General features: G+C 36.2%; 1 protein-coding gene across 1 annotated transcript in view; it reads left to right on the top strand.

The window, feature by feature from the left end:
• Positions 1–1,833: 1,833 nt before the first annotated feature.
• Positions 1,834–14,018, top strand: part of LOC126375491 (transcription factor SOX-5) — a 414,266-nt gene continuing 402,081 nt past the window's right edge. Inside the window, exon 1 of the mRNA XM_050022446.1 lies at positions 1,834–2,231. The gene's annotated coding sequence lies outside the window, so the exon portion shown is untranslated. The remainder of the gene's footprint in view (positions 2,232–14,018) is intronic.

Below are 14,018 nucleotides of genomic sequence, written 5' to 3'. Positions count from 1 at the left end.
AACTTTTTTTTTTTGGTCACCCATCCTATGACCGGCCTTTGCGAAAGTTGCTTAACTTCAACAATCGCAGACCGAGCGCGTTAACCGCTGCGCCACCGAGCTCCTCACTGATCATTACATAGTATAAAACAAAGTCGCTTTTTCTGTCCCTATATCCCTATGTACGCTTAAATCTTAAAGTGATTTAAGAGAAAGGTTTATACGTATAAAAACATCCATTAAATAGTGGAGAAATACTGTTTTTGAGCTTTTTAATGTGATGCATGTCAGAATTGCACCCGAGCGAAGCCGGGGCGGGTCGCTAGTTAAATAATAAAAGCGGAACAGACAGTGCAAAAGAATTAAATAAAAGTTATAAAAAAAAAAAAAATATTAAACGACCTAATATCGACTGATACATCACTAGGCTTATGAACATCGCAACCTTATCTTACGTACTTAGTTCATCGTGCGATGGATGAACCTACCTACCCCAAATGGAATTAAGTCGTGAGCTTAAGTTATGTTACTTCTCGCTGGAATGAGTTTAAAAAATTATGCATTCAGCCGCATATCATCTCGAGTATATCAGTATCGACTAAGGTCTAATTATGATTAAAAATACAGTTAACTTATAGCTAAGAGTACTTTCTCATAATGTTTAGATAAAAATTAACAGAATTTATTTCTATAGTCGTCCTGTCGTATGTCGACCGACAGTATGTTATACAGATACGGATAAAACTGGATCTGTCAAATCTTCAGGTCAGGTAAGATCCTGTGAAGAATAGGATAACGCTAGGGAGATGATAAATAAATAAATAAATAAATAAATAAATAAATAAATAAATAAATAAATAAATAAATAAATAAATAAATAAGTGATAACGGAAGGTGCTGTACTAATAGTTTTCCTCTGCGAAGTAACTCTTCTTCTTCTATCGTGTGAGTTGTGAGGTGGATTACTAACCTCGGCCCTGGTGTCAGGGTCATTACTGAGCAACTAAATGCCCTTGACATGGCTCATGTAACAATTACGTTTTTACATAAATAATCGTGCTTCGGAAGGCATTTTAAGCCGTTGGTCCCGGTTACTACTTAGTGATATTGTAAGTAAGTAGTCGTTACATGAGCCATGTTAGGGGCCTTTGGCGGCTCAAGGGTAACCCTAAATGAATATAAATATGAATATGAACCCTAACACTAGGGTTGATGGGGTTGGTACTCCATCTCACAACCCATACGATATAAGAAGAAGAAAATTAGTAAGTAGTAACCGGGATCAACCGTGTAATGTGCCTTCTGAAGCACTCACCTTACTTTTAGACAGTCGGGTGATCAACCTGTAATGCCCTAACCAAAATAGGGAGTGATTTTTGTGATATGTGCTCACCGCGGACTGCAGTTAAGGTGGAGGCTTTCTGTAGTAAAAAAATACATTTCGTGTGCATGAAAGCGCCGTCAATGATCAAACCGGGTAGGTACCTATTCACTTGATGCAGTTTATGTAGCGCCACGGTAAGAATGCGCCAATTAAAAATAAACTAACGCTAAATTGCTACTAGAAAAGCTCCAACTGCCCACATCCTATGGCCGGCCATCTACTGTATAATCTCGCCCGCCGTTTTCACCATAATTGATGTTTTTTATTCAACCACCGATCATTGTACTGTGCCATTAAAGTGGTCAGGAATTAAAAAAAATCACACACTATTAAACTGATTAGATTCCTATACGTAATTTATTGTCAAGCCAGTCTTTGAGCACAATGCCCGCTAGAGCAGGATGGCTACAAGTTTAGAAGAAGACGGATATAGTGGGCCTTGCAAGGTGATTTCAGTTGCGTAGACGCAAGCTTATGGTCAGGTTGTTACCCACACTAGCGCGATATCGCGCCTACGTTAATCACGATGTTTGTGAAATGTTGATCCGCGAAAATGTGTCATCTTCACTTTTCGGACCTTCGGACCTTTACAAGTGAAACTTAGAAACGTTTAGTGCGACACTTACAAAACTTGTAACCGTTATAAACAAACTTGTAAAGTGCAAAGTGACATATTAAAACAGGAGCTTCAAAGTGACAGTACTCGTTATTTTCCACATTTCTTTTTTTTTTTTTTTGTTTATGTAGATGAGTGATAAGAGTGTGTATATACTATATTGATATATAAACAGTGACTTGTGAGTTGTTTATAACATGTACTCAATCTTCTAGTGTGTGGAGTCGATGCATTTTACCGCTGGACTATAAGGCAAGTAATGAATCTTTGTTTATTAATGATATACCCACCTAAAACTAATAAAGAAATGTATCGTGAACTAACTAAAGTCTAAATACACCTTATCAATGTTGACGGGGGTAAAAGAATCAATATACAAGCAATTCACCTGAAAAGCAATATTTCTATTTTGACATTTGTAAATAATTGCAATATTGTTTTTCAGATAATTGCTTTGATGTGACTCTTCTATAAGTTATATAGGCTAGTGTGTAACTTATTCAAAAGAGTTGATACTTAAGGGTAACAAATAGTAATTTATTGCCTCTAAGTATCAAAACAGTACCTACACAAATTAGATCTTTTATCTAATTAAGATAACAGTTCATAACCTACTGAAGTTTGCCAATTACAATACGGTTTCGTATTTCAAACAAATGCTTTAATGACTGAGCTTTGAGCTTCACGGTATATGTATTACAGGGTAAGTAGACAGAAATGAGATCTAATAATTTTCTGATCACTATGCACTTAGCTTTCCGCCGGGTGGTCAAACAGAATCTAGGCTTAGATACTTAAATATCTTCTTAAATCTTCTTAGATAACAAAATTCGGTAAAGATTACACCCCAACTTTTACTGCAGGTTAGGTAGGTAGGTTAAGTAGGTAGGTAACTCACGCACTTATGCCTTAGTCTGATTGTTAAAATTAAGCTCTCTGCAATAAATTGTATTTCATTTGGTTTGATTCCCACGAGGGGTAGGCAGATCCAAAGCAAACCTGTTATTTATGTATATATAAGACTAACACCATCCTACTTTTGTGGTTGTAGTATGCTCAAATACCTTCTCGGTTGATGTGCGACGTACCTACATAGGCCATTTATGTTATGTTATTTGTAATCCTGAAGGAGCTCGGTGGCGCAGCGGTTAATGCGCTCGGTCTGCGATTGTTGAAGTTAAGCAACTTTCGCAAAGGCCGGTCATAGGATGGGTGACCACACAAAAAAATGTTTTCATCTCGAGCTCCTCCGTGCTTCAGAGGGCACGTTAAGCTAATAGGATCGCTCTGGGTGTGAACACTATACATCTCTGCCTTACCCCTTACACGCGTAACGCTAAGTTATGTTGTTGTAACTTTAACATGTAGTTATAAAGTAACAAGTCGTGTAAATTATGTGCACAGTTAAAACAACGGGTTAAAAATAACCCTAGAACACCAGAGGAAATCATCAACAAGATATAATTAACTGCTGACATTTGAAACACCCCCAGAAGATTGCATGTAAGGACATTCCCTTTTATTCATTCATATTTATTATTATTGTGTTTGTATTTATTGTAAAATACAATGTAATATGCATTCTTACGGAGTAGACAGAAAGGACGCTATCTTCTTCTATCGTGTGGGTTGTGAAGTGAATTACCAACCTCACGACGCTATGATTGGTATTTAGTAGATTCAGACGTTGAGCCGTGGTAGGCCAGTTAGTAGAACGCTTGCGCCAGCACAGGCCTAAACTAATGATTGTCGAATTTGTTTGGATCATAAAACATTGTGAGGAAACCGTATTACCTGTAAGAGATTACTTAGCAATAATGTTGCTTATTATACTCTTTTTATTTCCCTTTGATTTTGTGTTTTTGTTTTTCGTGTGTGTGCGCACATAGGAAATACAAAAATAATAAAGTAGGTATTTGTTATGTTACGTTAAGAATATTAAAATGCTAAATTAAACAAAGTATCAAAATCGGGATTGTGTCCTTTCTTATGGTCAACGATTGTTATGGGTGATAGGCCGATGCCATTTTAGGACCTCGTATCAACAGTGGCTGCGTAAGGTTTTGCTTTTTCTATCAGCGTCTAACAAAAAAATTCGTCACACCATTTCATCTGATGCAAGAAGAAATAAATTAAATAACTATTATTGTGTTCTCTCATGTGGGTTGCGAAGCCAATGACCGACCTCATTAATCCTGAGTATTATTATTTCACCAAAATTAACACGTTCATTGTGTATTCCCAAGAAATGCATTTTCAGAGATATGTGACCTAACCTGTATTCGGTTGGTTTTTTATAATAAAAGTATACTTGTAATTGGGTTTTGATAGCAATTTCCTTATTTACTTACCAGAACTTAAGTAAATAGTTCTGCTAGCTCTTACAAAGCGTTTCGCTTCCCATTATATAATACAAACGGGAAAGTTCTAGAATTCTCAGCCCGCGAATCTGTTACCCGAATAAATACAACTTTGGCCATGTCAAGGCAAGAGTGAATAGGCATTTTCTAGGTAAGCATGTCCCAACTTCGGCTTTATCGTCATTTACTATCAGGTCAGAATGTGACCTTTACATAAATAAAAATTAAAAACGGCTTATAATGATCTTTTTTAATAATAAATCAGTTATGACAAGTAAGATTTGAACAAATCGTAATTTTCTAAATGCAATATGTACCTGCATTATTGAGGACTAAGCTTTCTATCCCCCCTATCATCCCCAATAGAGTTTGAGCGTGAAGACACGCATCTTAAAGCATGGTAGTGGTGTGTAATTTGCAACGTTTTGACAGGTGCAATCATGCGCCGGCGCAAGGCGTGGCCATCTGGCATTTTGGCGCTTCCATAGCGGAATTATTTCTGATTCGCACTTTATAAAGACTATTACACACATTGTAGTATAATAAGATGAATCTTCAAACACCGCTGATCAACTTTCTTAACATTAAAATATCCCATTATGATCTATATCATAATATCGATCTTAATGATAAGGCCTCCTTTGCCCACCATAGAATAAGTTTCTCCTACAAATGTCTTGAATCAAACAGGAACACTAATTAATAGATAATAGGGCATTTGATTGGGTCATAGATAAATTATAAAATGCTAATATAATCTAGAAATAGAAGCCAGGCTAAAACGATCATACATACATACATACATAAACTCACGCTCGTAATCCCAAATGGGGTGGGCAGAGCCACAAGTAATCAAAGACAACTTGTAGCCACTGTTGATACGAAGTCCTAAGATGGATATGATGAACCTTATGGTGATAAGGGATCAGCCTATCGCCCATAACATTAGTCCATCATGTTAGAGGACGCAATCCCTCTGTCGGTTTTTACGACATGCCCGGGAAGACAAGCAGCTGAACGTATTCTATGTTTTTTATTTGCTCCCAGAACAGCATAGAAGCACGAAAAAAACGAAACGATCAAAAATCTATATAACTTTACTTTGCGACTTAGTTTCAATAAAATAAAATATCTTTATTTCGGACATTAATCCATATATTGATAGTACAGCGACTTACAAACTAGGTTAGTAAATTAATTTAAGTAAGGATTGAATGAAAATTAATTCATTATATGACCTACCCTTGGTCCCTGAACAGCACACATGAGTCTGGACCCAGTGTTTTATAAACGGGCTGTTAGGGGTCTCACGAATCAACTTGAGTTTAGAATTTGATTCATGAATTAGATAACAATGAGTACGACTTTTGACCGCTTTTATTGATGACGTCACAGGACAGTATTTCCGTACAAACTCCGAAGAAAACTTTCGTTTTGACGTTTCGTAAAATGTATCTCATTAGACTAGGTTGTCAAGCAGCCTATTGATAGATAGATCGTACCTTTTCTAAAGACATCCACAATTTGGTCAAATGTACTTTCTTCTAAGCCTCTTATCATCCAAAAAAAAACTTTATTCTAAATTATATTTCAATTTAGTCTCTGTGGTACTGTGGTTTATCGGCCCGATACCGGACTTGCACCAATGGGTTATTTATTTATCTCAAGTGCAGTTTTCACTAACACAGTTGGCTCGACCATTACAGACGGCGATACGGTTCACCACCTATCACCTTGGTCGAACAGAAAGCTCTGTGAGGCATAGATAGGTACTTAGTTCAACTTATGATGGATATACTTCTGACTACCCCGTTGGGATATAGTTGTGAGCTTATGTTTATACTTTCATCGATTTGTTAACACTCGTCGCGGACAAGGAAGGCTATAATTATAATTGTATAGTTGGAAGGGTTTTTGTTACAACCTGTCGTCAGGCATTCATGCGTGCGGTAACCATGGCAACCGAGAAACACAATCCCAGATACCAATCGGCTGGAGAGAGAAAACAAAAGAGTGATTATTTTAGAAATATGTGGCCGATTTGAATCTGTTAGTCCAGTCAAATAGAGAATGCCATCCGAAGCAAATTATCGACAATACATAACAACATAAACATATAAACACAAATACGAATACGGCATCCAGTGGTTGACAGCGTTGAGTACACGATCCGGAAGTCCAGGGTTCGAATCCTGGAGGAGAATTACAAAAATAATTTTGTGTTCCCTGCCTTGTTCTTGGCAGGCTGATCACCCGATTATCCGAAAATAAAATAGAGGCACCTGTAACCCCGAAGGAATAGATAAAGAAGTAAAATATATACTCCCACTTCTCAAAAAAAATAAATATATAACATAATACGTCATAATATAAGTATATAAATATATTCATAATAGTTTTCAAAGTTATTGTGTATATTTTATTTAACCTTATAAGTACTCGTATATTTATTTTATTTTTATATTATATTATATATTATTTAATATTGTATTTTATCCTTATTACATTATATATAAAAACACATTTCTAAAAGTTTGCTATGTTTGTTCGTCGCTTTCGCGCGTTGATGTCTTTCTCACGCGCAGCCGACGGCTGTCTAAAAAAAGATGAGTTCCTTTTTTCACAAGTTTACAATTATAAATTTTGCAATATCACTTATATGTATTTTTTTTTTACTTTTATTTATGTTATGCAATAGTTTGAAATGATTTTTATTTGGAACAGGGCGTTTTTTTTATCAGTATTAAAAAAAGACGTTTACAGATAAACTATTTTACAGATCTAAATCATTGGCATTATGTATAAATATATAAAAGTGTACTTTAAAACATACATAAACTAACGCCTATTTCCTACGGGGTAAGCAGAGATGCATATGTCTGTTATCCATGAAATTAGAAGGTTAATCGAAGAAAATTCTGTACAGCGCCATCTATATTGTTTTTGGTGAACGTAGCCTGGAAAGTTCCTCATACCTACCTACCTACCTTTTTAGGTAATATAGAGAAGTGTCAGAATCGAAGTAAATGGAACCGGAAGGTAAAAATACCTTAAAAAAATGTTTTTAAAACGAAAGTACAAAACATAATTCCTCAAACTTGAAAATCTTCGAGACTATTAAAACAAAAAAACGAAAATCAACTTTAAAAATAATCATCTGGTATTATTTAAAACAGTTATCTTTGGCAGAACCTGAAACAAAAATTAAAGTAAATTGTTTAAAATAAACCATCAATTTACTTAAGGTTTAATTTTTAAACGTGCAGTTACTTTGTAACTACAGCAAATTGTTCTATGCTTGTAGTCAAAGTCGTAGTGTTTTTTATTTATTTTTATCAAAAATCGCATTTCGTATAATATTATAAAAAAAAATACTGGCAGAAACATTAAAAATAAAAAGATAAAACAAACAAATGCTTTTAAAAATAGAACGCTTTCAAAATGAGCACGTAATCGGAATGTTATCGCAAAGGTTTCAATTTACCCGCTTGATTATCGAACGAAAGAAACAGATTAAAAGGGATAAAAAGAGGCGAAGGGAAAATAAATTAAAAAATAAAAAGATGCACCTTCCGTGCAAAATGGAACGCAAGACAGCACGCAATGCACTTGTTGCACGAGTTCTTTTATTTTAATTTCCAAAGGAGTTTGTATATTGTTTTTGTATTTTAATTTTTAATATTACGATTCATCCTTGCAACTGGATCTGTTTTAATCTGAGATAGCGGCTTTGATATTTATTTTAAGTTTGCAGGTGTAATGTGTCGGAGTGTTGTTTGACGGTAAATTGTAGACACAGGCTGTAAAATTACTTATTTAATGATTAGTAAAACTCAAGATTTTTTGGCGGGAATGTAAACCAAATGGTTGCTTTCTTCGTTGAATAATCTAAATAATTATACGAAGTGCTGTTTTGGGCCGTTTCGTTTTTCGAGCTAAAGCGACTATTATTCCTTAATAATTTCCACTTGTTCAACTTTTGTTTGTACACCGGCAGTCTGACCGCTTCTTATAAGCCTTTTATTCCTTTTACAAGATCCCTTACACTTGTTTCTTTTTCTTGTTTCACCCTTTTAATGTATGTTATTATGTTTTTTTCTTCGGATTAACTAGGGGAAGCGACTTTTTAAGTTAGCGGTTTTAAGCGACAGTTTTTGTGTGGTAATAACCAGTGACATGATGTTCGCGGGAATTTTCCCGTTATTAAATAAAAAAAACTGTAAGGACACTGGCTGCTTTTTATTTTCAAATCGTTCTTTCTTGTACTATGACCTTATTTGCGTAAAAGTTAGGTAATAGAATCGGTTAGATAGGTTATAGAGTTCGTTTTAAGTAAGTTTCGCGCCTTTTTACTGCTGGGAATATTATATTGTTGTTAGTAGCCAATGTATCTCGCAAGATGCGAGGATGGCTGTTCACAATGCAGTGCTTGTCCCTACGCTGAAGTACGGTAGTGAAGGTTGGAATGGTAGAAGAAGCATGAAAGTAGGATCAACGCCGTAGAAATGAGGTCTTTACGTAGCATCTGCGGTGTGAAGTTGAGTGATAGAGTGAGAAACAGTGTGATAAGACAGAGATGTGGTGTAAAAGACGATATAGTGACTAGGATTGAGAAGGGAATGTTAGGTTGGTTTGGACACGTTGAGCGGATGAAGGATAATAGAATTGCAAAAGCGGTATATAAAGCGAAAGTTGATGGTAGGGCTGGCAGAGGAAGACCGAGAAGGACTTACGATGATCAAATTGGAGATGTCCTTAGAAAAGGTTCAATACGATCTACTCTGAACCGGCGTGCGTGTATGAAGCGATTGATGAATGTGGAGGAAGCAAGAGAAGTGTGTCAGGATCGAAGCAAATGGAATTCTATAGTCTCTGCTTACCCCGGTGGGAAATAGGCGTGAGTTTATGTATGTATGTATGTGTATGAATATTCTCTAAAGTGGGGATATTCCCAAAGTGGGAACATTTCCTCGCGCTCACTGGTAATAACGGGTTTGTTGTTTCATGTAGTGAATAATAATGCTTCTATGCTGTCCTGGGAGTGAATAAAAATATAGAAAACGTTCAGCTGCTTGTCTCCCCGCTCATGTCGTAAAATCCGACAGAGGGATTGTGTCCTCTAACATGATGGACTAGTGTTATTGGCGATAGGCTGATCCCTTGTCATAAGGGCTGCAAGTTGTCTTTGATTACTTGTGGCTTTGTCTACCCTATAGGAATTAGGGGTGTGAATTTATGTATGTATGTATGGAGATCCTTGGGGGAGGCTTATGCCCAGCAGTGGGCGTCATACGGCTGATGATGATGTATGGAGTGAATTAAATATAGTGAAGGATTAAACAAATTATTAATATTTGAAACTTCTAACGTTTCTTTCTTTCTTTCTTAAACTGGCCATTATAAGATACCTCGTTTTATAATATCCGTTATTTAGAAGATAGACAGGTGAAATACAATACAATATAAAATGATCCGTGCTTCGGAAGGCACGTTAAGCCGTTGGTTCCGGTTACCACTTACTGATGTAAGTGTGCAGTCGTTACATGAGCCATGTCAGGGGCCTTTGGCGGCTCAGTAATAGCCCTGACATCAGGGTTGATTAGGTTGGTATTCCGCCTCACACGATAAGAAGAAGAAAACCTATGTGGTGCGAACAGGATAGTTTAAAATGACATCTTTATCAACACAATCGACATAGTTGACACTATATAATTATACTTAATCAGCCGCAGGCTACACCAGTACTCATTAGCCTCCTGTTATTATTAATATAGTTAGATAAATAGCCTATAATACGTACCTACTGATGGACACAGGCCTCCCCCTCAATCAACCGGAGGGGGTAAAAACATACACCACCACGCTGCTCCACTGCGGTTGGCGGAGGTGTTTTATTTCATGTATTTTATTTCATTTTTTTTAATAATATTAATTTTATTTTATTTTTATTTGATTTTTAATATAATTTAATTTAATTTTAATAATGGATTCTAATCTAATGTACTTATAATTATGGATATTCATCTGAAATAAATAATTTGAATTTGAATTTACGCCTAATAGCCGGGACCAACGGCTTAAAGTGCCCTCCGAAGCATGGAAGCATCTTTCTTAAAACCTGGTAATTCAAGCCTGCAATATCCTTACCAAATAAAGGACAGTCTCACAAAGTGATTTCGACAATGTCTCCATCGGGAATCGAACCCATATTTTCAGATAGTATCCTAACGTTCTAATCACTAAGCTATTTAATAGTACTTAGATGGAAATTGTGTTTACAGTCTCACGAATTAATTAACAGTAAACAAATATTGAAAATACTGTTTTTTTATGTATGTGTTATTATACAGGTTCGCTGAGTATAATACTAACACTAGAAGACTTTATACTAATATAATGAATTAAACATTAGTGAAAGTATGATGTATGTATGCTGTTTATGTATGTATGGTCCTGTGGTACACTATGGCTTTTCATTAGGGAGCGCCTATTCGAACCCCGGCACCGAATTTATCTTAAGTGCCGTTTTTACTAACACAACTGCCTCGACCATTAGACGACGATACGGCTCAGCACATACCATGTTGGTCTAACAGAAAGCTCGGCGGGTGTGGGTACAGTTCATCTTGCGATGAAGGCACCTCTGACTACCCCAATTGGGAAACAGTCGTGAGCTTATGTTGTGTTATCCCAAGAATAACGCGAACTGTGGCGTGAATCGTTGCGCCCGCGCCGCGCACCTCATTAACTTTTTGCCACTCCGCTCCGTCAGTTATGTCATTATATTACTCTCTCGCTATTATTTTCTATTTTCCTACCTAGGTTGTACCTCCATGAATGTAAACATTAAGTTTCTTGCAAGCAAACACAATAACAAAGACTTGTGACCAGTGTCGTTAAAATGCTGTTAATTTAATTTAGAATGATAATCGTACTCCTGTAGACACCACCTAATTTTATTTTAAGTTATAAATGTCATTTTATTATCCGCCGAAACCGAAAGGGACGGGTAATCGACCGACATGAAGTTTATAAAACACACGTCAATTTTAAGCAGGTTTTTTAAAAACCCTCCCAAATTTTTATTGGCCAATAACCCGACAGAATTAAGTTGCATACCAGCGAGATGCCTATTTTATTAGCCCGGGTTATTCATTTCTTCTAAAATTAACAGTTGGCAATCATCTGTCTCTTTCCTTTTCGGTGGATAAGAAAATGACGGGTGTAACTTAAAATAAAATTAGGAGGTGTCTGCAGGAATCGGGGCCAATGGTGCTAATTCCTGTAGACACCACCTAAATTTATTTTAAGTTATACATGTCATAATCTTATCCACCGAAAAGACATATATTATTAAAAAGATTATTATATAGACAGATTATTTGGCATAAACATAAATTAGTCTCGTCCGATGATCAATACTTAACAAGCGATAGACAATAATGAACAAGGTATACTTAATTTCCTCAATATCTCATTACTGACAATGATAAAAAGTTCAATTTGTAAAATAATATGAGGAACATAATGACCCAATCGCTTATATCATTTTTTAAGGCTGGCAACAACTAGCCATTTTAGTAGATAGGCTAGAAACGTTACAGGTGGTTTAAAATATAGTTTTTACGGTTAAAAATTCCTATGTAAGTACTTAAAGAAGTTGTTTAAAAAATGATTATGCAATTTTTATGATTCTTTAAATTGTAAGTTCGTTAAATAGTGGACGGTTTAAGTCGGTTATCTTTAATTAACCTCTGTAAATCATTAAGCACTTTATTTTGCACTCTGCTGTACTAAGAAGTACCTTGATGGAGCCTGGTAATCCTGTCCGACGCCCGAGGTTCGCGCCCAAGTGGGTACCCTAAGGCCTGTTGTCTTAAATTTTGACCCTGACATCCTTTCAAAAAAATCATGTTAATTTTAGTGTTAAATATTTACAGTTCCATACTTTTGCGACGGAAAATCCCACTCGGAATCATGGCCTGAAACATCCCCATTAGTATTCGTTACGATGTCACTAACAGCCTGTATATTACAATGTATTTAAGAGCTTACATTGCGAGTGATATGACCTCTGGTAATAAAAGTCAGTAAGGCTTATATATCAGTAAACTATAGCTTCTAAACCATCTCTTCCCATAATTCCATCACTTTAAATCTAAACCGCCTAATTGCCTCGGCCGTATACGTAATCTACTAGTATACTTGTTATAAGTTTCTCTAAAGCCATTCTCGAGATGCTTATGACGGAAGCTTTAATAATAGGAAGCAGTGTTCGCAAAGAGAGTCGTCTAATAAAACAGGTGGAATGAAAGTTGTCTGTTTATACTGCTAGCAATAAACACTGTCAATAAAATCGATTACATCCTTTCTGATGCAAGTAACTGTTATTGTTCCTATGGAGCACAATCGATCGATTTAGGCGCGTTGGAGAGTTGCGGGCGGGAACGCGGTCGAAACGGATCATGAAGTCTGTTAAATTTTAAATCGATTAATCATTTAAAAATTGAATCTGATACAATACTCTTTATTGCACAAAAACGAGTAAAATAAAAAAACTACAAACACGAATAAAATATAAAGAATAGGCCTTAAAAGCAATTTCTTCCAGGCAACTTTAGGCTTATGCCCAGCAGTGGGACGTATATTACCTGTTTATGATTTACAAATTAATTCAGATATAAGTTGATAAGTAAATGCAGCACTGTGGACAAACCATTTGTACTGTTGTTTTTTTTTTTTTTTGGTATGTTTTGTTTGTATGCAGTAAAGTATGTTTTTATTTGATTGAAATTATTAAAAAATATAAAAATATGTAAAATTAGATACCTAGTAACTTAGGTCAAAGATAAAATATGAAATTCTGATTACCTAATAAAGACAGATCTAAAGGTGACAAAAATCCTGAATTTTAATAAAGAAAAATGCGTAAATAATAAGTGCGAGATTTTACCACGTTTTTCTATGACGTCACATGTTGCTTTTCCATACAAATTCCTTAGGAATTTCGTGTTTTGACGTTTAGTAAAAAGTAGATTTGACTAGTTGGAAACTACCCTGTAATTCTACAGTTCGCCCGCCACATCTACGGCGAGCCTAAAGCAGCTCACGTTCTAGTTTTTAGACGCTGCGGTGGCAGTCTCCCTTATAAGGCGTCGTTCACTGCTGGCAACCTCTTGCAAAAGCCTCCCGATTGTCAGGATAGACGCATTCATAACACACATGTGAAACTAATGTGTGGGTGTTTAATATAGCTATCAAATTCATGTTTACGTTGATGCGACTTGTACTAGCAGTATCATGATTTTATTGGTTATGATAGACAATAACGGCCTCCGTGGAACAGTGGTTGAACGTCGGGGTCACGATCCGCACGTCTCGGGTTCGAATCCCGGTGGAGACAAATCACAAAAATCACTTTATGAGCCCGGGTTTGGTTAGGACATTACAGACTGATCGCCTAAGTGTCCGAAAGCACGTTGAACCATTGGTCCCAGTTACTAGTTAGATGTAAGTGTAGTCGTTACATGAGCCACGTCAGGGGCCTTTGGCGGCTCAATAATAACCCTGACTGAGGGTTGATGAGGTTGGTAATCCACCTCGTCACTTTATCGATTCTGACCACGTCATTTTATCGATTCTGACGATATAATTATGTCGATTTGTCGATTGGTGCTTA

Source organism: Pectinophora gossypiella, chromosome 19, assembly GCF_024362695.1.
Source record: "Pectinophora gossypiella chromosome 19, ilPecGoss1.1, whole genome shotgun sequence".
Classification (NCBI taxonomy): domain Eukaryota; kingdom Metazoa; phylum Arthropoda; class Insecta; order Lepidoptera; family Gelechiidae; genus Pectinophora; species Pectinophora gossypiella.
The sequence above is the reverse complement of the archived record's forward strand: the minus strand, read 5'-3'. Positions and strand labels throughout refer to the sequence as shown.